This window comes from Rhinopithecus roxellana, chromosome 10, assembly GCF_007565055.1.
Source record: "Rhinopithecus roxellana isolate Shanxi Qingling chromosome 10, ASM756505v1, whole genome shotgun sequence".
NCBI lineage: Eukaryota > Metazoa > Chordata > Mammalia > Primates > Cercopithecidae > Rhinopithecus > Rhinopithecus roxellana.
Window position 1 is genome coordinate 68,206,937 of NC_044558.1, and position 24,646 is coordinate 68,231,582.

The 24,646-nt window shown below is 35.6% G+C and overlaps 1 protein-coding gene and 1 non-coding gene across 2 annotated transcripts in view; one reads left to right on the plus strand and one right to left on the minus strand.

Annotated features, from left to right (window-relative positions):
* ARID2 (AT-rich interaction domain 2) overlaps positions 1 to 24,646 on the minus strand; it is a 187,231-nt gene that overhangs the window by 133,183 nt on the left and 29,402 nt on the right. The gene's annotated exons all lie outside the window — the stretch shown is intronic.
* On the plus strand, positions 1,752 to 1,890 carry LOC115900181. Its single transcript, XR_004059851.1, has one exon. It is a non-coding gene; the product is annotated as a small nucleolar RNA SNORA64/SNORA10 family (small nucleolar RNA).

The following is a 24,646-nucleotide window of genomic DNA, read 5'->3' on the forward strand; positions in this document are numbered from 1 at the left end:
CATAGTGAAACCCCATCTCTACGAAAAATACAAAAATTAGCCAGGCATGGTAGTGCACACCTATAATCCTAGCTACTCGGGAGGCTAAGGCATGAGAATCACTTGAACCCAGGAGACAGGGGTTGCAGTGAGCCAAGATCGTGCCACTGCACTCCAGCCTGGGTGACACACTGAGTGAAGCTCCATCTAAAAAAAAAAAAAAAAAAAAAAAAAAAAAAAGTAGTGCAAGTTACAATCAGGAAGACATTTCTTTTAAAAAAGGTTTCAGTATGTTAAAAATGTACAGAAGTTTAACATGTAAAATACTGAAAATAATTTGGAAAATTTAAGATTAAGGACTAAATATAAAAATATGGAATAAAATATCTTTACTATTATCTTAATAAAATTTTTACTATATCTTATACTATACTTTGAAATTAGCATACTGTGTCTAACTCCAGGATTGATCTAGTAAGTGTATAATTACTCACAGATGATATGTATGTACACATACGTGTATATGTGTATAAATGTGTACAAATTTTTTAATGAAATATATAATCAAATCTGTAATGGCCTTATCCTGGCTGATTAATTTCTTCTACTAGGTTTTCATTCTCTTACAATGTGAAGATGGGTCTTCATGGTTGATCAAATGCAACAGAACAGGTTCTTTGTAGCAATACTTAACACTTCTCTAAAGCACTGGTTCTTTAACCAGGACTGATTTTGCCCTCTAGGGTACACTTGGCAATGAAGAGACATTTTTGGTTGTCACAACAGAGATGAAACCTACTGCATGTAGTAAACAGAGACCAGCGATACTGCTATACATCATACAATGGACAGGACAGCTCTCACAACAAAGAATTTTCCAGCCCAAAATATAAATAGTGCTGAGATTAAGAAATCCTGCTATATATAACCAAGCAGTGTGTCCATTCCCAAAAGGTGTCATGGTTATACAATAAGTATTTTAAGTGCAGAGGCCTATTACTCTTCCTTTCCAAGGCTGCTATATTAATGAATATCACCAAATTATAAACATTTATAGCATAACATCTGAAATGATTTGAGCCAATGAAGTTGTCTGCAACTCAGGAATCTTTAAGAGCAGAGGAAGTATCTAAATTTAGCCACCAATCCTTAAGTCCATACCTTGTTAGTAATTTTGTTTGAAGCTTATCCTCTAGGAAAATTCTCAGTAAGAGCTCATAGGGAAAACATTCCCTGAGGTGTGTGTTTGTTTGTTTTTAACACATCAATAAGATTCTTCATGGGTTTCACACTTGAAACTCATTTGGCTATATAGAAATCCACACATTACCCCCTGGCTCACATTTTCTTTCCTTGAGTATCTTAAATACATTATTCCATTTTCTTCAGGCATAAAGCAGTGCCGTTTAAAAGTCGGATGACAAACTTTTTTTCTTTCTCAGTTATTCAGTCTTTTTGCCTGGTGCCCAGTAAATTGTTTTTTCTTTAAAGTTCATTGATTTTATGTGCATTTATATCAGTTGTCATTGTTCTGAGTAAATATTCTTAGGTATACAGTGTGCTGTTTCAACGCGTAGTTTCAAATTTTTTTTAATTTCAAGAATGTCTTATTATAGTTTTTAGAATTTGTTCTGTTTCCTTGGCATGGTTTTCTTCAGGGACCTGTATTATCCATATATTGGATTATCTTTGTTTTCAATATTGTTTTCTCTTAAATCTTTTAGCAGTCTTTTTTTTTAACAACAACAACAACAAAAAAAAAAAACAATTTCCTTCCCTCAGCTCTGCTTAATTAAGTTATACTTGGCTTCACCCATTTGACTTCTGCAACAGGGAGAGAGAGAAAAGATGTCCTTGGCACATCAGATTGGCCTTATGGTGGTCTCTCTCTCCTTGAAGGGCACAACAGATCCTGGGTGAAAAAGAAAACAACAATTTCCTTTCTTCACTTTGTATCGCTTTACACATTACCTGTGCTTTTTCTATTCACTCTTGAATTTCCACTAAATTGAGGCTCATTTCTGAAATTGTATATATGTATTTTTTTGAGATAGAGTCTTGATCTGTCTCCAAGCTGAAGTGCAGTGGCACAATCATGGCTCACTGAAGCCTTGAACTCCTGGACTCAAGAATCCTTCTTCCTCGGCCACCCAAGAAGCTAGGACTATAGTCGTGCACCACCACAGCCAGCTAAATTTTGTGTGCACATTTTTCCTATTCTTTTCCAAATTCTATCACCTTATTTCTGAGTTTTTAAAATTCCTATTTATATTTTTATGTTTTCTTTCATAACAACATTTTCTTAATTTCTTTTAGCTTGTTTTGAAAGAACAGGTAATAGTACTCATTTGTTTTGGGGGCATGTCTTTCTGACTTGCATTCATGGTCTTTAAGATATTACTTTGCTCCTTTTTTTCTTTTTCCTTTATATTAACTTTCTCTTAGATTTCACTTCTATCATTTTCTGTTACTAATTTTTAAGTGAAATCAGTTTTTCTGAACTTCGAGATGGAGGCATGGTCATTCTGTTGTTTTTGGTGGTCTTCAAAAAGCAGCTTGTTTTCACAGATTTTTCTGGTTGTGTTCTCTCCCACTTTCATCTGAATCTTCTCTTTTATCTCTATTGTCCCTGTACTGCTCAATTCGGACTGCATTCCAGCATTTTCCTCTTAGTTTGGGTTTTATCCCTAAAGGGAGCTATGGCTACATAGTTTTGATACTTCATAATCCCTAGATTATGTATATCCCCTTCTACTTTACAACATATTACTTGTACCCATTCTAATTCCACTTGCTTTTCTTAAATCAGTCCACTGTATTTTCTAGTAAGTAGATTATTTTGGGGTTTTCATATTTTCTGGGCCGTCAGACAATCCATTGTTTCTCCATGCTTACTCCCTCATGGAGTCTTACTCTGATTTGGCCCCATTCTCTTGTATTTAAGGCTCATAGAAACATCTCAACATTTAGTTTTTTGCAGACATTTTGCTTTGCTCTTCAGGCAGGCAGTTTCTAAGAAGGCTCCCAATGATTCCTGATTCCTGCTATTCATGTCACTGTATAATTCTTTCCCCTTGAGTAGAGGATGAACCTACTGACTTGTTTTAAGATCAGAATACAACAGAAGTGATAAGATGTCACTTCTGAGATTAGGTTACATAAAGACTCAACTTACATCTTGTTCTTTTTCTCTCCCACTTGCTTATTCTGAAGAAAAACAGTTGCCCTACAGTGAGCTGCCCCACGGAGATGCAAAGAACTGAGGGAGGCCCTCCAGCCAACAGCCAGCAAGAAACTAAGACCCTCATTTCAATGGGCCACAGGGAAATTAATTAATTCTGTGAACAATCACTGAGTGAGTTTGAAAGCAGACTCCTCCCTAGTCAAACTTTGAGATGACTGAAACCCAGACCAACACCTTGACTGCAGTCTTGATTGCAACAGATTGATTGTGAGAGACTCTTAGCTAGAGTCTAAGCTAGAACTAAATTGTGCCCAGATTCAGAGCCCACAGAAACTTTAAGATAATAAATGTCTGTTGTTTTAAGTGCTGGGTTTGATGGAAATCTTTGTCAACTGAAAAGCCACATAGGAAAATATGTTTTTAAGTAAGTGCAACATGACTTCATGTCTAACTAAATCCATTTGATCAATCATACTCATTTTTTAAACTTCTTAACCAAACATCCTGTATAAATTATTTGAATAATTTGTTTTAATAACAAAAATTAGTATTATACTTATACTACATAAATAAGTAGTACATAAATAAATAATATTACTACATAACTAAGGAGTACGATTTCTTTCGGCTCTGTTTTTATGGGAGTGGGGGATTTAGTGAGATGGAAAACTACTTCATAAGTAATTTTAAAAACAAGTATTACTCTTAAAAGTAAACGTTATATTTTTCTTTAATTTTGGAGGCCAATTTTAACAGCTAAGCAAAGAAAATAATTTCAGCCGGGCACGGTGGCTCACACCTGTAATCCCAACACTTTGGGAGGCTGAGGCAGGTAGATCGCATGAGGTCAGGAGTTCAAAAACAGCCTGGCCAACATAGTGAAACCCCACCTCTACTACAAACACAAAAAATTAGCCGGGCGTGGTGGTGGGCGCCTATAATCCCAGTGACTAAGGAGGCTGAGGCAGGAGAATCACTTGAACGTGGGAGGCAGAGGTTGCGGTGAGCCGAGATCGCGTCCAGCCTAGGCGATAAGAGCGAGATTCCATCTCCAAAAATAATAATAATAATTTATATCAATTTACCTTAAAATGTAAACGTACTCTGCTGTTTAGTTACCAACGAGGCAATTCCTTCTTCCCTTCTGAGATAAATTATAGTATCATTAATTCCAACATGTATTACCATATAAAAATCAGATGCTTTATTTTCTAGCAGCTTGAGTTTCCCAAATGAAAAAAAGCAGACACTAATCACATCACTTTTCATATGAATAAAACTTATACAGAAAACAAAACAGTGCAAAGTACTCCTCCCCCAAAAGGCAGAAGTCATTTATCCCAAGTTTTTAAATTCTTGTTTATGGTTATTCTAATTTTCAAGATAAATTCTATTCCCTCCTCCCTAACTGCAGAGTAAGTTATATTAGAGATTGTCACTTTGTATCAGCAATGTCTACAAAGTGTTTGGCACACTGTAAGTGGTTAGTAAATACTTGTTGAATGAGTAAGTCTATCAAAATCTGCTAAACTATAACCAGCATTTATTTAGCATTTACCAACTACCAGGCAATCTGCTAAGTAAGTACTTTATATGTATTAACTTTCACAATCCTTATAAGAAACTGGTTTTAATCTTATTTAATAGATATGGAAACTGAGGCCTAGAAGTTAGACAATTTATCCAATATAAACATTGTAAGCAAATGACATAATCTTAGTAAGTTACTAAAAAGTCTAATTTCAAAGCAGTGCTCTTACATTCCTACATTATAACAGCCATTCCTAAAATCTGATAAATGAGCAAGGATTTATTTTTCTATAGAAAAATACTTCTCAGTATGAATTTTCTCTTGCTTTTAAAGCTGCTTTATTTCAATAATATTATTGAATAAATTATTATTTTAATAAAACTGTCAAGTTTTGTTGATTTGGCAAAACTAAAAGATGACAGAAAACTAATGAGAATTACTCTAAAAATCCTAATAATGATCAGAGGCAAGACCTAAAGTTCAAGTGAAAGTCTATTAATCAAATGATGATTCCCAATGGACCCTCTCACCATTACAATGACCAAATATTTCCAAAACTCCTGGCTGTTGACAATGTTCTACTAAACTACATTTTAATTTAAATTGATAAAGTCCAGGTATGATTTTTTAAATGTTCAAATAATCCACTTAAAACCATAATGTAAAATAACATTTTCAGTATTTTGACAATATTTGACAGAACAAAGTACAATTTTTCACAAATGAAATAATATTTTTAAAATGCAATTATGATACCAACTGGTGACAACGGTATTATTTTATAGACATTTTACATACTGCTAGTGGATGTTAAATTGGATCAGTGTTTCTGGATGGCTACTTGGCAATATACATTAAGAATCTTGAAAACATTTATACTCCCTGACTCAGTAATTACCCCTCTAGAAACATAAAAGGAAATAATCAGAAACAGATAAAGATTTACAGATTTATAAATAGATTTATGAACAAGAAGGTTCACCACAAAATTTATAATATTAAAGCAAAAGGGTAACTGAAATGTATGACAATATAAAGAAGTTAAAATTATGACACAAATATGAAGTTATTAAAAAATCATTTAAAAACTAAAGATATGGAAAAGTTATTGCTTATAATAGGTTAAAAAATTAATAAAGACATGAGTGATGCCAATTTTAAAAATTTATTTTTTAAAAGACTGGGAAGAAATAAACCAAAATATTAATTGTAATTATTTTTGAGTGATAGGTCCACATGGGATTTACAGTTTCTTCCAGATATTTTTTCAGATGTTTGCAGGTTTTCTATAATTAACAAGTATCAGCTTTAGAATGAAAAAACAGCCCATTATTTTCCAAAGATTTTAATTTGGATTATTACATAAAATATTATATGATTTTTGAAGTATAATAATATGTAAATGAAGCATCATTTAAAATTTTAAATTAATTTAAATAAAAATTAAGTCAAAACTCTGAAAAGACTGATTTTCTCACTAACCTAAGTAAATACACTGTGTAGGAAACTACATATACTGTATATAACTTCTGAGCAAATATAGATCAATCTAGGCCCTATACAGTCTTTTTCTTGTTATTACTCTCTCTGTAGTCTTTTATTACTTCTCACTCTCTGCCTTCTGTATCTATATACACACAAAAACAGCACTAAGTACTAACATACATTCAACTTATGAATATTCTTTTTTACACAGAATGTATATATTCCTGGCCTCTATCCAGAGTTATGATGAGGTTAGATGCCCTGAAGTTTTATGATGAGGTTAGATGCCCTGAAGTTGGGAGTAAAGTGAAAAATAGCAAATTAACAACACCATAAGAGGTTACCTCTACTCTGCCATCTATATCCTAAATCTATAATAAGGCATTTTCTGGGGGGCGGGGGGCAGGGGGCAGGGGAAACAGGTATAAACTGAGATTTTAACTATTCCTTTTTTTCTTTTTCTTTTTTTTTTTTTTTTGAGAAGTCTCACTGCTCACTGCAACCTCTGCCTCCTAGGTTCAAGTGATTCTACTGCCTTGGCCCACTGAGTAGCTGGGATTACAGGCACCTGCCACGCCCAGCTAATTTTTGTATTTTTAGTAGAGACAGGGTTTCACCATGTTGGCCAGGCTGGTCTAGAACTCCTGACCTCAGGTGATCCACCTGCCTCAGCCTCCCAAAGTGCTGGGATTACAGGCGTGAGCCACTGTGCCTGGCTGGTTTTAACCATTCTTATTAGTAAAATTACTAAATAGTCCAGTTTGTTAAAAATTTTACTTGTTGAATATAATATAAACTTTAAAGATAACAATCTCTGTACTTAGTCCCTATAATCTATGACAACGCTAAGAAAGGCTAATGTATAATAAGCTAAACTGACACAAAATACAAATTAGTTTACCAGCAAGAATAAAATATGTAGCACCTACCTTGAAAGATAATTAGAGATAGACTCAAGTTAAGACTTTAGTAGTAAAACCTGCATATAAAAAATTTGACTTACACAGAAAAATTAAGGTCACCAGTTGAAATATCTCAATATTAATGTACTGCTTGTGCACTATTAAGAAGGCCCAAAGATTTGCAACCTATAGATAACAGCACAGCTCCGTACATTCAATGTGATTGTATCTTCCATATATTATACACAATACACTATCATCTCAATGGCAATTGAGTCATTATGGATAATTAACTAGAGCATTAATACTTATTACACTACAGTTAAATTCTCAAATAGACTGACAGTACTATTATAAGCATCCAAATCTGGAATTATTTTCTACCACTATTTAAAAGAACATCTCTATATAATATATACTATACTATGAACTTATAGAATATATTTTTAGACTTTTTTCTTTAAATGATTGCAGTTTTCAGCATACTACCTCTTCTTATATATTATCATCCTAATTTCCATTTTTAAAGTTTCCTTTTTTATACAATACATTTAAAAAATAGAGACGGAGGCTGGGCACAGCGGCTCATGTCCGTAATCCCAGCACTTTGGGAGGCTGAGGCAGGTGGATCACTTGAGGCCCATCTCTACTTAAATAAATACATAAAACAAATAAACAAGCTGGGCATGGTGGTGTGGGCCTGTAATCCCAGCTACCCAGGAGGCTGAGGCACAAGAATTGCTTGAACCTGGGAGGCAGAGGTTGCAGTGAACCAAGATCACGCCACTGTACTCTAGCCTGGACGACCCCGCAAGACTGTCTCAAAAAAAAAAAAAAAAAAAAAAAATAGAGCCGGCATCTCACTATGTTGCCCAGGCTGGTCTCAAACTCATGGGCTCAAACGATCCACCCACCTTAGCCTCCCAAAGTGCTGGGATTATAGGCATGACCCACCACGACCAGCCTCCATTTTTAAAGTTTCTATAGAAGCATATGAATTTTTTTTTTAAATCCTTTGATTTCATGTCTCAGGAATCTGTTTAACTTAGCAGCTCCTCAGTATCAAACGATCATACTCCCACAGTACAAGATTTTAAATTAAATCTCTTGAGGGCTTTTTTAAAATAGTGATTTAAATGAATACCTATCCTGATCCCTTGAATTATTATTTCCAAACTGTCTTTCTTTAAATGCTTCATGTGAGCTATTTGAGTTCAGCCAGAAATTTGGACAGTTTATCTTCTCACAAGTAATAAGAGTTTAAAATGTGGTAGGAACAAAAGGAGAACAAGAACAAATATACTGGATTAAAACCAAGTGAACTTATTTCAACAAGTCACTCTCTGTAGAGCAGTTCCTAAACATTAGCAAGGTTCAGAATCACCTGGAGGACCTGTTAGAAATAGACTGCTTGGCCGGGCACGGTGGCTCACACCCGTAGTCCCAGCACTTTGCGAGGCCGAGGTGGGCGGATCACGAGGTCAGGAGATCGAGACCATTCTGGCTAACACAGTGAAATCCAGTTTCTACTAAAATTGCAAAAAATTAGCCAGGCGTGGTGGCGGGGGCCTGTGGTCCCAGCTACTCGGGAGGCTGAGGCAGGAGAACCGCGTGAACCCGGGAGGCGGAGCTTGCAGTGAGCCAAGATGGTGCCACTGCACTCCAGACTGGGCAACAGAGCAAGCCTCCATCTTAGAAAAAAAAAAAAAAAGAAATAGACTGCTTGGCCCTAACCCCAGAGTTTCTGACTCAGTAGGTGTGAATATTTGCATTTCTAACAAGCTCCCAGATGATGCTGATCCCACTGGTCTGGGGAACCTCACTTAGAGAATCACTGCTGTAGAGTCTCATGAAGTATACTGTCTGAAATAAAAATCGTAACATGTCAAAAGTTCTCTAATTAGAAACACATATCTAAATATATGTAAGCAAATACTCTCTTGCCTAACATTGTATGAATTAGTTACTCAAGTAAATTATTTCAGAGGAAAATGGTACCACCAGATTTTCACCAATTATTACAACAATGTAGGTTAAAACATCTTCAAAAGGTTAAGTTTACCTGCTAGAAATCACTAAGATAAGCAACAGCAATAAAGTACTTAAAGCAGCAAAGAGAAAAATACGAGTCCTTAATAACTTATGAAATGAATGAAAAGATCAGTTCCTTAGTATATTTAAACTAAATTATATTTGCATCCATCTGGCAGTAAAATTAACACAGTATGCCCTTATGTTAGACACACCTAAAGTGGAATCATGACTTCACCAAACTACTTACCTCATATGACATTGGCCGAGCTAATGAGTTAAAGTTTCTCCCTTAAAACAGAGTTCCAGTATAGCAAAACTTTAAAATGCTTTGTAATGTCATTCTCCCTTCCACGAAACTACTAACGTATCTAATTGTAAGAACAGTAATGAATACATTTTCAAAACAGAATTCAGGAACTTCTGAGAGAGAAAAAATTTGAAAACTTAAAATTCTTTTCTCACCTGGATTCAGATGGAGTCTTAATGGATGCAATAAGGATGCCCTAACCAAAACCCAAGGACATAAAAAAGCAATGAAGCTCTTAGATAAAATCACTATTGCACATAGAAATAGACATTCTGGAAGACTGAGTCAGGCATAGAGGGCAGTGATCCAAAAATAGTTCTAGGTTTTCTCTGAGATGGCAAACACCACAACCTTTCTGGAGCTAGACATTCTGGTTGTCAGCTTACGTCCTAAAGTACTAGCATGAAAATATAGTTCAACCAAACACTAAAAGAAAGCATCATTTTCCCTCAAACCTGCAAGAATCATGGCTCATAGGATGAATGCACAATCACCCCAGGCCAGGGTTTCTCATCCTCAGCACTACTAACATTTCAGGCTGGGTAATTCTTTCTTGTGGGGGGACCATCCTGAGCATTATACATTATTCAGCAGTATCCCTAGCCACTATTCACTAAATGCCAGCAGCATTCCCCAGTTATGACAATCAAAAATATCTCCAGACATTGCCCGATGTTCTCTGTGAAGCAAAACTACCCCTTATTGAGTACTGCCATAGCTCAAAATCAAGAACATCAGTAAATTAAAAATGTTTACAAATAATCTAAGTTTTAGATGGAACAATTCTCTGGCCACAATGCCTCATAAAACTCAAGTATCCAACAAATGTTAGCCACTATTATTATCATTTTGTATGTGTACATGGCTGCCTAGTGTGTTGGTAGTAACCGGAGTCTGAACTCACTTCCTGTAATAGTTAACAAAAACGTTTAGAAACTTGGGAGGGAGGAATCGTCAGCTTAGAGTACCACCAGTGCTGCATACTGGGACACTCATGGGAAGCCATAATTTATATCCCAAATGGTAAAAAAGTACATCACAATTTATATTAAACACAACACACAAACATGTACACACATGGATACATACACAGAAAGGGGAAAAAGATGCTAAAAGTTGACCTACCAACCTCAAAGTTCTAACACTCAAGTGAGACGCATACAAATGATTTGACAGGTATGACAAGTAAGTTTCCAGGAAAAAGTGATTTTTAAAAATCAGCCAATTCAGCCCCAGCTTATACTCTAAGTTTACACCAAATGATTCAAGGAACATGTAAGGGTCCTTTATTCTTGCAACAGACCTTCACACTAAAAATTAGGTTAACTAAAAACCTGAATATAAGTAATTTAGTAATGTCTTTAAATTAACAATATTATATTAGAACCTAGAAATACAACTAGTATTTGGTATAATCTTATAAACACAAAACCTCACTATTTTTAATTCAGATTCAATAATGAATAATCTGCCTTCACAAGGTTTCCCTCACTCAGGCAATACAATGTCTTTTAAGGAAGTTAAAAGTTTTATAAACTAGTTACAAGATAATTGAATGCAGGAAGCTACTATATATGAAAAAAAGTTTCCACTCAAAGCAAGGATCTTAATTTCCAGTCACACGGGAAGATAAATAACTTACTGCTATTTCCCTAATGCTCTGGTTACCCATTCCCACACCAACTGCTGTAAGAAGGTACATCTGTCCCCAGCTAAGTCTATTTCTTGCAAAAGCTGGCGAAGAATCTGTACTAATTTTTCTTTCAATGCTTGGCAGAATTCCCTAGTTAAACCATCTGGGCCTTTGCTATACCTTGTAGGTGGCTTCTTAAAAAAAATAATAATAATTCAATCTCTTTATTTGTTATAGGTCTATTTACACTTTTTTTTTTTTTTTTTTTTTAGTCAATTTCGGTAGTTTGTATCTTTCTACATCTAATCTAAGTTATTTAATTTATTGGCATACAGCTGCTACTATTCCTTTACACTACTTTTTACTTCCGTAAGATTGGTAGCAGTGTCTCCTCTTTCATTTCTAATTCTAGTAATCTGTGTTTTCTTTTTTCTTAGACAATCTAGCTAAACATTTTGTCAAAATTGTTGATATTTTCAAAGAACCAGCTTCTGATTTAACTAATTTTGATTTAACTAGTTTTTCTTTTACTTCATTAATTTCTTCTTGAACCTTTATTATTTCCTTTCTCTGCTTGCTTTAGGTTTAGTATGCTTTTCTTTTTTCAGTGTCTTAAGGTAGATGGCTGTATCAATTTGAAATTTTTATTCTTTTTTAATAGACACAACTACAGATTTTCCTCTAAGCACTACCTTAACTGCACCCATAAGTTTATTTTCATTAATCTCATAGTATTTTCCAAATTTACTTCTGATTTCTTCTTTCATCCCCTAGTTACTGCAGGAACATGTTCCATTTCTACATATTTTTAAGTTTCCCAAATTTCTTTCTGTTGGTTGCAGAAAGAGAAATTTCATTCTATTGTGGTTTGAAAACATGCTTTGTATTATTTCTTTTTAAATGTAATAAGGTTTCTTTTACAGTGTCACATATGGTGTTTCCTAGAGAATATTCTGTTTGCACTACAGAAAAATTCATATTCTGCTACTGTTAGATAGTGTTCTATAAATGTCTGTCTGGTCTGGTTGACTTATAATGCTGTTCAAGTCTAACATTTCTTTGTGGATCATCTGCCTAGTTGTTCTATTCCTTACTGAAAGAGGGGTATTAAAGTCTGCAACCATTATTTTTAAATTGTCTATTTCTCCCTTTATCAGTTTTTGCTTCATACTATTTTGGAGCTTTGTTGTTAGATGCAGATATTTACAATTTACAATTGTTATGTCTTCTTAACAGACTGCAATTTTTTTACCAATATAAAATGTCCCTTTTTAGCTTCAGTAACCTTTTTTGGTTTTAAAGTCTATTTTGCCTGATATTAATATCGCCACTCCAGCTTTCTTATGGTTATGATTTGCATAATAAATCTTTTGTCATCCTTTTATTTTCAATCTATATATTTGAATCTGAAGTGTGTCTCCTGTAGAGAGCATATAGTTGAGTTCTGTACTTTTTACCCAGTCTATCTCCAGCCTCTGCCTTTTTTTAATGTCTGTAAACGGGGTCTTGCTGTGTTACCCAATCTGGCTGTAACTACTGGGCTCAAGCAATCCTCCCACCTCAGTCTCCTGAGTAGCTAGGACTACAGGTGTACTTTACCACACCTGGATTCTAACTTCTGAATTGATCGATTGATCCATTTACATTTATTGTCATTATTGATATAACTAGATTTTGACCTGCTAATTTACTTTTTGTTCTGTGTGTATCTCACGTTTTTGTTTCTCCATTCCTCCTTTTTTACTGCTTTCTTTTTGCATTACATCACTATTTCCTAATGTAGCATTTGTCATTGATTTTCCTTCATGTTGCTCTAGGGCTTCCCATATACATCTTATCAGATTCAGCTTCAGATTTATGCTAACTTAATCACACTGAGATGTGAAGATGTTACTCCTATATAGCTCTATTTCCTTTTCCTCCTTTTTGTGATATCATTGTTACATACACCTATAAATGTTATAACCTGAACAATACTTGTTATAGTTATCACTTTACATAAGTTTATGACTTTTTTAAAAGCTGAGCAAATAAAAAGAGCAAAGGGAGTTTGCTCTTTTTTATTGTTTCTGGTTCTCTTTGTTCCTGAGGTTTCAAATTACCATCAAGAGTTATTTCCTCAGTTAAGTACAGTTTTGTGTCAACAAATCTCCCTTACACTGTAACTGGCAAATATATTGCATTTTAATGTATATAGGCCCAAAGACATTATATATATATTGTTTACACATTTGCTTTTTAAGACAGGGTCTGGCTCTGTTGCCCAGGCTAGTGTACAGTAGTACAATCATAGTTCACTGCAGCCTCAAACTCCTGAGCTCAAGCAATCCTCCCACCTCAGGCTACCAAGTAGCTAGGGCAACAGGCATGCAAGACTGTGCCTAACTAGTTTTAGAAATTTTTTTTTTTTTTTTTTTTTTTTTTTTTGTAGAAACAGAGTCTTGCTATGTTGCCCAGGCTGGTCTCAAACTCCTGGCCTCTGGTGATCTACCTGCCTCAACTTCCCAAGGTACTAGGATTACAGGTTTCAGCCACCACACCCAGCTCACAATTGTTTTTTTTTTTTCTTTTTTGAGATGGACTCTCACTCTCTTGCCCAGGTGGAGTGCAGTGGCACGATCTCAGCTTACTGCAACCTCAGCCTCCCCGGCTCAAGCAATTCTCCTGCCTCAGCCTCCTGAGTAGCTGGGATCACAGGCGTGCGTCACCACCCCCGGCAAATTTTTGTATTTTTAGTAGAGATGGGGTTTCACCACTGCGCCCATCAATTAAGAAATGGAAAAGAAATATGCACTTATACTATCTTTTATAATTATATAATTACCTTGGCTGGTGGTGCTTTTTGTCAATTTTGTGTGTGTGGATTTAAATTACAATGTGGGATCACTGGCTTTCAGTTCAAATAAGTTCCTTTAGTACTTCTTATTGGAGGTGACAGGAGGCAGTCAAATGCCAGGCAGATAGGGATGCATCCCTGGTGAAATCCCAACTCCAAGCCAAAAAGTTTCAAGCCTGAAAGCCAAGCTACAAGTCACATCCATGGACCAGATTGAGAACTCGTCTTCCCATTTGGTGCACTTTTCTCTAGTTGATCTCTACCTTTCAACTATTTTACATATACTTACTTTTTCCTAATTGGTTTTCTACCCTGCTGTGCCCACCTCTGAGTGGTGCCTCTGCTTTAGCCTTTCTTTACATACTAAGAAACCAATCAGCACACACTCCTCTATTCTGAGGCCATAAAAGTCTCAGACTCAGCCACACTGAGAGAGGGACCACTTCTGCATCCTCTTTCAGCTGAGAACTGTTCCGTCATTCAAGAAAATTATTCTCTGCCCTCCACACTCTTCAACTGTCAGTGTTTCCCCATTCTTCTTGGGTGTAGGGACAAGAGCTTGGGAACCACTGAATGTGGGTACAAACTATAGCACAGGTTAGCTGGGGCACCCCTGGTCTAGCTGCAGGCTGTGCTGGTGCACAAGCCAGACTTGGCCCATATGGGACAAGTAGACAGGGTGCCCCACTGCTGTGATCCTCGGCAAAGGGGCCAAAAAAGATCCTGTGTCATTATAAAGCATGACTGCTAGCAACAAATTCTCTGAGTTTTGTTTATCTGGGAATATTTTTATTTTGCCTTCATCTTTTTAAGATAGATTTCCTGAATACAGAATTCTTGGTTGACAGGTTTGTTTTTTTTCCCTTTAAGCCCTTGATCTTATTCCACTGCATTCTGGCCTCCATTCTTTCTGATAAGAAGGCAGTTATTAATTTCATTGGGGTTCACTTGTAAGTGATGACATGTTTTTATCTTGCTGCTCTCACGATTTCCTCCTTATCCTTAAACTATGCTATGATGAGTCTCTGAATCTCTCTGCATTTATTCACTTGGCGTTTACTGAGGGTCCACGACATACAGGTTAACGTTTTTCAATAAACTTGGTAATAAATTTGGCAATGAAAGAAAAATGCTCAGTCCTTCTTCCATTTTCTGTTCTTGTCTCTGTTCTCTCCTGGTCCTCCCATTATGTGTATGCTGGTACACTTCATGCTGTCCCACATTTCTATGAGGTTCTGTTGATTTTTCTCCACGCTTTTTTTCTCTTCATACTCCATAATCTCTGTTAATCTATCTTTAAATTAACTAATTCTGCCTTCTGCCAGTACAAATCTGTGACTCAGTCCCTCTAGTGAACTTTTCATTTCAGCTTTAATGTTTTTCAATTATAGAATCCCACTTAGTTCTTTTTAATAATTCTGTATCTTTATTGACATTCTCTATTTGATAAAAAAAATTGTCACCATACATTGCTTTACTTATTTAATGGTGATTTTATTTATTTCTCTGAACATATTTACAATGGCTATTTGAAGTTAATTCCAAAATCTGGTCACTTTCACAGGCAGTTTCTGTTGTTTGCTTTTTTTCTGGTGTATAGCTCATTCTTTCCTGTTCTTTGCATATCTCACAATTTTTTGTTGGGAACTGACCATTTCCTATATTATAGCCACTCTGGATCTTGATTGTCCTACTCTGGGGTATGTTACTGTTCTTTCTTTAGTCACTGGCTGGATTGTTTTAGTGAAGCGTATTTCTCCCCATCTCCCCTGTGTGAAGCCCCTCATGTTCCTCCTCAGGAGGCACAGCCTTGGATAGTCGCAAAGTCACCATGAAATGACTGCTTTGGGCAGGACACTCTTTTTCTCTTTCTTTGACCACATCCAGTTGTTAGGCATCACCAATTTGCTGAAGCATCAATTGCTTCACAGGTCAATCAAAACAAATCTGGGTTCCTTTAAAGGAATAGTTTCAGGGGCCAATGTTTGAGATTTCCCAAAAAGACTCTTCCCAGCTCTTCATTTCCCTGGTTCTCCCCAGCAAACTAGCCCTTCTACAGTTTATTTATCTCCACTGCACCTACCAATCTCCTCCTAACTGCCTCTCACCACACCCTCCTGTTTTTGGATACTCTTAGACCTGAACTTCTCCCCACACTGTTGCAAATGAAGTTAGTTTCTTTAGAAAGAGATTTAGAACTCTGTCTTACAGCATACTTCTCCCCCTAGGCAAGTCTCTTATCTGTGGAGCTGGGTGGACAATGGTGCACTTATCTTTGAATGACAACCCAGTTAGAGGACAAAAACACTTGGCGGAGTTGGGGCAATAGCCTCAGGTCTCAACTTGCCTCTCCCAGTGTGGAACTGCTGGATTACAAGCTGGGGCATGGGTGACTGTGCCTTCAGTATTCCCAGTGGTACTGTACACAGGTACAGCCTGTGTACCATGAGTAAGAAATAGTGAGTTCCTGCCTCTCAGCCCCACTCATCCAGAAGTTGACCTCATCAACAGGCCGCTGGAGAGTAAGATAAAAAAAATCCTGATATCCTGGTCCTTTGAGAAAGATACCTTCCAACTAGGAAATAAAGGAACAGGTAATCTTGTACTCTTGGCTGTACCAGTCTGGAATGAAGTTTCCATCTCAATAAGCTGGGAAAGAGGAAAAGGAAGTGGGTCTTGGTTCAATACCACAGTAATTCAATGTTCTTACTAAGTTTTAGTAGATTTTCTTGAATAAATGTCTTTTCATTTGCTACATGCTCTTACGACCATTTCTCGAGACTTCAAATGACTGCATTTTCCGGTTTCAATGGAAAGTGGGTCTACAGAAAGACTCATGCTGTCCTGTTGAAAGTATACTGTCCCAAATAAATGTACAGCTCAAATGTCTCTTAATGATTTCTTATTGCATCTCCTTCACCACATTCCTCTTCCACAATCAGAGATAACTACCAGCAACAGTGTGAAGTAGAGATTTTTTTCCCCATACCTTCAACAAGGAAGATGTACAAACTATAGTTTCACAGAAACATCCCACACCACACACCATCATTCTCCCCACAACCCAGAGCTTTTTCTTTTTTTTTTGGTAAGAAACAGAGTCTTGCTATTTTGCCCAAGCTAATCTCCAACCCCTAGGCTCAAGTGATCCTCCTGCCTCCGCCTCCCAAGATCCTGGGACTACAGGCCCCTGCCACTCCACCCAGCTCAAGTTTGTTGCTATTTGTGCTGACCTGCCATTCCTGCCCAGTCTTTAGAGATTTATTTCCTCACATACAGGACTATTCAAAGCATGGAAAATATTTTTTATTTTCAAGTAATCGTGTAAGTAACTGAAGCATGAATCTTGCAAGAAAAAAACTGAAAAAAATCAACTTTATAAAAATTAAAAATTCTTCCTTTTTTCATGAGAAAATGAAAGCACAAGCCATAGACTGAGAGAAAATACTTACAAATCACTTATTGGGTAATATTCAGAATATATAAAGAACTCCAAAACTGAACACAAAGAAAACAACTCAATTTCAAAGGTGCACAAAAGACTTGAACAGGCTCTTCACCAAAGAATATATAAAAAATGCAAATAAGAATATGACAGTACTCAATACGACTAGTCATTAAGGAAAAGCAAATTCTAGCCAAACCAAGATAAAACTACACACCTACGAGGATGGCAAAAAATAGACTGGCCATATTGAGTGACAACATGGATCAACTAGAATTTTTCAAACATTGCTGGTGAGAATGTAAAATTTTTTTTTATTGTTGTTGTTTTTTTGTTTTGAGACAGAGTTTCGCTCTTGTTGCCCAGGCTGGAGTGCAGTGGCGCGATCTTGGCTCACCACAACCTCTGCCTCCTGGGTTCAAGTGATTCTCCTGCCTCAGCCTCCCAAGTAGCTAGGATTACATGCTATTTATTTAAAAGTTAAATATATGCCTAACATATTCAATATACAACATAAAAAATATGTTCATTGTGGTCTTATTTGTAACAGCCAAAAACTGGAGGTAACTCAAATGCCTATCAAGAAGTGAATGCCTAAACACATTATGGTATATCAACACAATAGAATACTACTCAGTAATAAAATAGAAATGAACTTTGTTATATGAAACAACATGGATCAATTTCAAAATAATTTTGTTGACTAAAAGAGTACAAATTGTATGATTTCATGTATATAAAATCCTAGAAAATGCAAACTGATTTGTTGTGAAAATAACAAATTAGTGGCTGCCTAAGGATAGCAAGAGGTTATAAGGGGGCAAGAAAAGACCTGAGGGTGATGAATATGTTCATAGCCTGACTGTGTTAATAGTTTCACAGGATACACATATGTCAAAACTTACCAAATTGAATACTTTATACAATTCAAAAAGCTAAATTGTACAAAGAACATTTTCAATTCACTGTACATCAATTATATCAGGATACACATATGTCAAAACTTACCAAACTGAATACTTTATACAATTCAAGAAGCTAAATTGTACAAAGAACATTTTCAATTCACTGTACATCAATTATATATCTCAATAATGCTTACTGAAGACAGAATAAAAAGACAAATCACAGTTTACATGAAAATATCTGCGAATCATATACTTGATGAAGGACTTCTACCCAGATTATTCTGAAGAACTCAAAAAATTTAATTAAAATTTAATTAAAAAAAGAAACAAAACAAACAGACAAACAAAAAAAAAAACCCAGGCCAGGTTCAGTAGTTCACACCTCTAATTCCAACACTTTAAGAGGTTAAGGCAGGAGGATCACTTGAGCCCAGGAGAATTCAAGATCAGCCTGAGCAACATGATGAAACACCATCTCTACAAAAAGTTTATTTTTTAATTAGCCAGGATTGGTGGCCTGTGCCTGCAGTCCCAGCTACTTGAGAGGCTATCATGGGAGGATCACTTGAGCACAGAAGCCAAGGCTGCAATGAGCCGAGATCGTGCCACTGCACTCCAGCCTGTGTGACAGAGACAGACCTTGTCTCAAAAAAAAAAAGAAAAGAAAAAGAAAATAACCCAATAAAAAAATAGGCATGGGATCCAAATTCTTAGTTACTTCACCAAAGAATATACACAGTGGGAAAAAAAATACATTAAAAATGTTCACATTCATTAGTCATTTAGGGAAATGCAAATTAAAAGAACAATGAGATATTATCTTTTAGAATGGCTAAAATTAAAAAATTAACAATATCAAATGCTAGCAAGATTGAGGGACAACTGGAACTCACATATTGCTAATGGGAATGCAAAATTAGTTCAGCTATTCTCAAAAACAGTTTAGCAGTTTCTTATGAGATCAAATAAAATATAACCCAGCAATTTTACTCCTTGGTATTTACCCAAATTAAGTGAAAATTTCCGAAAAACTTATATGCAAATGTTTACAGTGTTTTTAATCACCAACTGGAAGCAACCCAAATTATTCCTCAACTAAAAAAGAATAAAGAATCTTCAGTATATCCACACAACAGAACACTAATTAACAACACAAAAGAATGAATTCTGACAGAGGCACTATGTATAAATCTCAGATGTACTGTACTAAGAAAAAGAAGCAAGGCTTAATACCGTATTATTTCACTTGTATCACATTCTTGAAAAAGCAAAACTGTAAGGGTATAAAATAGATTAGTGGTTGCCAGAGACTGAAGATGGAGAGCTGGACTGACTACAAGGGACAGAAGAATGTGAGGGATAATAGAACTGTTCTACGTCTTCATTCTGGTGGTTCGTACGCAACTGTTTGCATATGTCAAAACTTGCAGGGCAGTACTAAAATGGGTGAATTTTACTGTGTGTAAATTATATTTAATAAAAAGAGGGGAATGGTTTCACTACTGAAGTAATATCAAGCAAAAAAAAAAAAACAACTCCGACAACATAAGAGTCAGCAATTTTCTAATCTGTGTTCTTTCACACAATCGCTGTTTTGAGTTCCACCACCAAGTATAACTATAATCAGGAAGCACAAAATAAGGGCAGAAAGTTTGCCTTTTTATGTAATAAAAATAAAGGTTAATTACTAAAATAATTTTAATAGTTAAGTATACTAGTCTTAAATGAAAAAGTAGTTATGTCCATAGGTAAGTCTAATATTTAAAACTAGTTGAGAAATGGTGATCACATAAACTGCTTAAGAAAGTGGGAATTATTTCTCATTTATTTTCTGTTTTTACATCTGAATGTAAAACATACAAGCACACAATGAATAAACAGCTCTTCAGTGATCATTTCTATTTGCAATTTTCTATAAATATTAAACACTCTAAAAATTAAATGGCTCTGTATAATCATCCCAAACATAACCCTAAAACCAAAAAACAAACAAACAAAAACCATTAACAATATAAAAATGACAAATTCTCTAGGTCTCAGTTCCCTCAACAATAGCAATCAGCAGGGCACAGTGGCTCACACCTGTAATCCCAACATTTTGGGAGGCCAAGGTGGGGGGATCGCTTGAGGGCAGGAGCTGAAAACTAGTCTGGGCAACACAGAAAAGCCCTGTGTCTACAAAAAAATTTCAGACTTAGCCAGGCGTGGTGGCAGACGCGTGTAGTCCCAGCTACTCAGGAGGCTGAGGCAGGATGATCCCTTGAGCAGAGGAGTTCAGGGCTGCAGCCTGGGTGACACAGACGCTGTGTCTAAAAATAACAACAGTAACAATCTCCTCCAATTATTTCCCGCTTCCACAGGCAAAACATTTTATGACCCCCCCCCTTTTTTTTTGAGTCTGAGACTCACACTGTCCCCCCGGCTGGAATGCAATGGTGTGGTCTTGGCTCACTGCAACCTCCGCCTCCCGGGTTCAAGTGATTCTCCTGCCTCAGCCTCCCCAGTAGCTGAGATTACAGGTGCCTGCCACCACACCCGGCTAATTTTTTGTATTTTAAGTAGAGATGGGGTTTCACTATGTTGGCCAGGCTGGTCTTGAACTCCTGACCTCGTGATCCGCCCGCCTCGGCCTCCCAAAGTGCTGGGATTTACAGGCGTTAGCCACCGCGTCTGGCCTCACATTTTATGACTTTGATGGAATTTGCTGTTACTAAACAATATTGAATATAATTTTTGTTTTGAAGAATCAATAGTAATACACGATTCTTATAAACCTATTAAGTTAAAACTTCTCATTGGAGAAGTCATCCTGGTCTTATCCCAACATTACATACATAAAACACTTAGCACAGTACCCAAGACACAATCAGCACCCAATAAATAGTAGCTGTTAGAGATCACAATACTTTAAAAGTCAGTTATGTTTCTATCATAAAAGGTTTTTCAAATATACTGTAACCAGAATAGCACAATTTGATGCATGAGGAAAAAAACAGAAATTGTTAAAGACAAACTTGTTCTCTTATCTCCTCATAAAACCACTTTAATATCCTAAGATGTTCTGAGAATTCCAAAGAAATTTAATCATTTATAGCTACTACCTTTAGAAGTAAGATATGGGTTTTGGTTTCTGAAAAGAGACTAGCACCATCTGCTGGTATACTGGCTTGTTCCTATGAATCCCACTCTACAGATGGATGCTAAGGTAATACAAACATTGCTGGATCTCAAAAATCAGTTCAACAACACTTGAAGACATTGATAATGGTAGGGTATTTTTAGGGATGCATAGAGCACACGAAAGCCAGAGTCTACTTGCTGATGGAAAGTACAAACTAGGGTTAAAAATCCTACTTGGGTATACTTTTTACTAGGCTGGATTTTCTTATGCAGATTATTGGCTATGCTACCACTACTTTAGTGTAGAATCTAATCAGCAGTGACAGTGAGATATCAGACTAAAACAAGATAGCAGAGAGGCAGGTGCCATACTTATGTAAGCAGTGCCTACAGACAAGTGTCCCTAAGAAACAGGAGAGAGCCACGTGTGAGAAAAACACCAAGTATGGTTGAGCTCAGTGTATGTACATCTCTTACTCTCTAAATATACCAGCATTTTATGATTATAGAAGATTAACAAATGGGAAAAATTAAAGAGATATTTGAGAAGCATTAATATGGGAAAGGTAAACACATATTGACAATAAATAACCTCATTCAAGAAAAATCAGAACTAATCAAAAAAAGAACTTTAAACAGTCATAATAAATAGCCTTAGGCAGACATGGGAAAATATTAGAATACAAAGCAGGAATAAACAGTTAAGAGAAAGAAACAAAATATTGGCTGTAAAAATATATATAATCATTGCAACAAAGAATTTTAAAATGGTTTGAATAAGAAAATGAACAGAGCTGATTTAAGAATGAATCTAGGAAATGTTCCAGAGTCTCAGAAAGCGACAAAAAGATTAATAAAGCACAAGTTAAAACAATGTGGGGAAAGTAATATTAGTGTAAATATCTACCCAAAAGGAACTGCATAAGCAAAGAAAATAAATGAAGAATTTGAAAAAATGACAGAATTTTGCAGAATTCAATACATGAAATCTCAGATCAAAATGGCTTACAGTGCTAAGGGGAAAAGATAAGGGAAAAAAAGTCCATACCTAAATGTACTGGAGTAAAATGTAAGCCTTTCAAAGACAAAATTTTAAAAGCTTCTAGCAAGAGGAGCAGGGGAAACATCACCTAAAGAAGAGCAGGATCACATTGATATCAGATTTAAGAACACCACCGGGACAGGAAGAGGACAATAAAACGTTTCCCTATCCTCAAAATATTGAGGTAGAAAAACAAATCTATGCTTAGAATTTTGTATCAAGGTAAATTATCACTTAACTGTGAATGGTAAACATATCATAGGCAGACAATGCCTCAATGTTTACCACAAAAAAAAAGACCTTCTTTCAAAGAACATTTGAAGAACATAATCTAGTCAGAAGAGAAATGTATCCAGAAGAAAACAACAAAATATAGGAAGGAAAAAATTTTAGAAGATGTATTGGTATCTTAAAACAAGTGTATTCATAAGAATAATTAAAACATCACATCACCCTATTTCAAGAAAGTAGGGGTGCAGTGGGGAGAGTATCCTAAAGTTCTTGGAATTTGTTGGGCAGGGAAGGGAGAAGAGCGAGATTCAACTTGGACACTGAAAGGATATGATATAAAACAGCAGAGCTAAGTTCTAACATAGCAATAATCACATTAAATTCAAATAGGTTAAACTCAGAAGATATATTCTCAGTTTAAATGTAAAACAACGATCCAGGCCAAGAACAATGGCTCACATCTGTAATCCCAGTGCTTTGTGGGGCCAACATGGAAGGACTGCTTAAATCCAGGAGATTCGGGCTCCAGTGAGCTATGATCACACCACTGCACTCCAGCCCAGGCAACAGAGCCAGACCCTATCTCTAAAAACTAAATAAAAATTAAATTTTAAAATTAAGTTAAAAATCCAAAACAAATAAATAAAACCAAGATCCAGCAAAGCTAAAAACATAAAGAAACAAAAGGTACCTAAAAAATATGAACCAAAATAAACTCACCATAGTATCAAAAGAATTTAAATTCAAAGGCAAAGGCAATAAAAGACAAATGGAAACATTATATACTGGTAAAAAAGCAAATGTGAATATACATAGATATACATACATACAGCCTCAATGTACATAAGCAAAAACTAAAAATCTGTGTGCAAAAGCAAGAGATTAACAATTCTAATTAGAAGTTTTTAACAAGCCTTTAGAAAATGACAAAAAAAAATTAAAAACCCCAAAATTTGAAAAATGCTACTTTGAAAGTCTGGTATCATATGACATATGTGACATCACAACAAACATAAACTATATTCTTTTTGAGCTCACACAGAACATAAATTGACCATATAAAAAAAAATTGACCATATAAAAAAAAAAGTTGACCAAGTAATAGCCCAAAACACGCTCCAATTACCTTCCCAAATCAATGAAATACAGACTCTGTCCACAAAGTATAGAGTAACAAATTAAAATCAACAACCAAAAGAGAACTTTAAAAATATCATATCTGGAAATTAAGCTGTGGATTAAAGAGAAAATTCTAATTATAATACTTTGAGATGAATGACAAAATTCATGTCTTTGGTGTTCATGCAGTGCTAATAAAAAAGAAAATGTATGTCAAAGTATGTGAAATCTAGCTTAAGCCTAAAGAGAAATTAATTTGAAAGATCAGAAAATAAGAATCATTTAAAACATACTTAAGATACTACCAAATAATATCATATACATGAAAAGGTGCTTGTTAAATTATAAAACTTCCCAAATGTAAAATCTTATTTTTATACGCACTTAGGGCAGGCATGCACTTGCATGCCTGTAGTCCCAGCTACTAGGCTGAGGTGGGAGAATCACTTGAGCACAGGAGATTGAGACCAGCCTGGGCAACAAAGTGAAACTCCATCTCAATCAATCAATCAATTGGTGCAATTATAATTTCCTAAATTTAATTTTAGTTGGAACTCCCTATAAAAATTATTACAATAAATGGAACTAATTCATAGGCATGTGTTTACATACAAGAAATATGAGATCTAAAAAAATTAACATACATATTTTCCTCTATTTCAGTAAAATAAGTACACCAATTACCTTTACAATTTTAAAACTGAGAATTTGGGGGGAAAAACCTAAAATCTTATAGATCATATTGCAATTTAAGTGGCCCACTGCATCATTAAGTCATCATTTTTCCCTTTCATGGAAAACAACTATAATCAAAAGTGCTCATTTTAATAAAACATTACTTGACTTTACTTTGCTATTACATTTATTTTTGATAAACAGTCTGTACATCA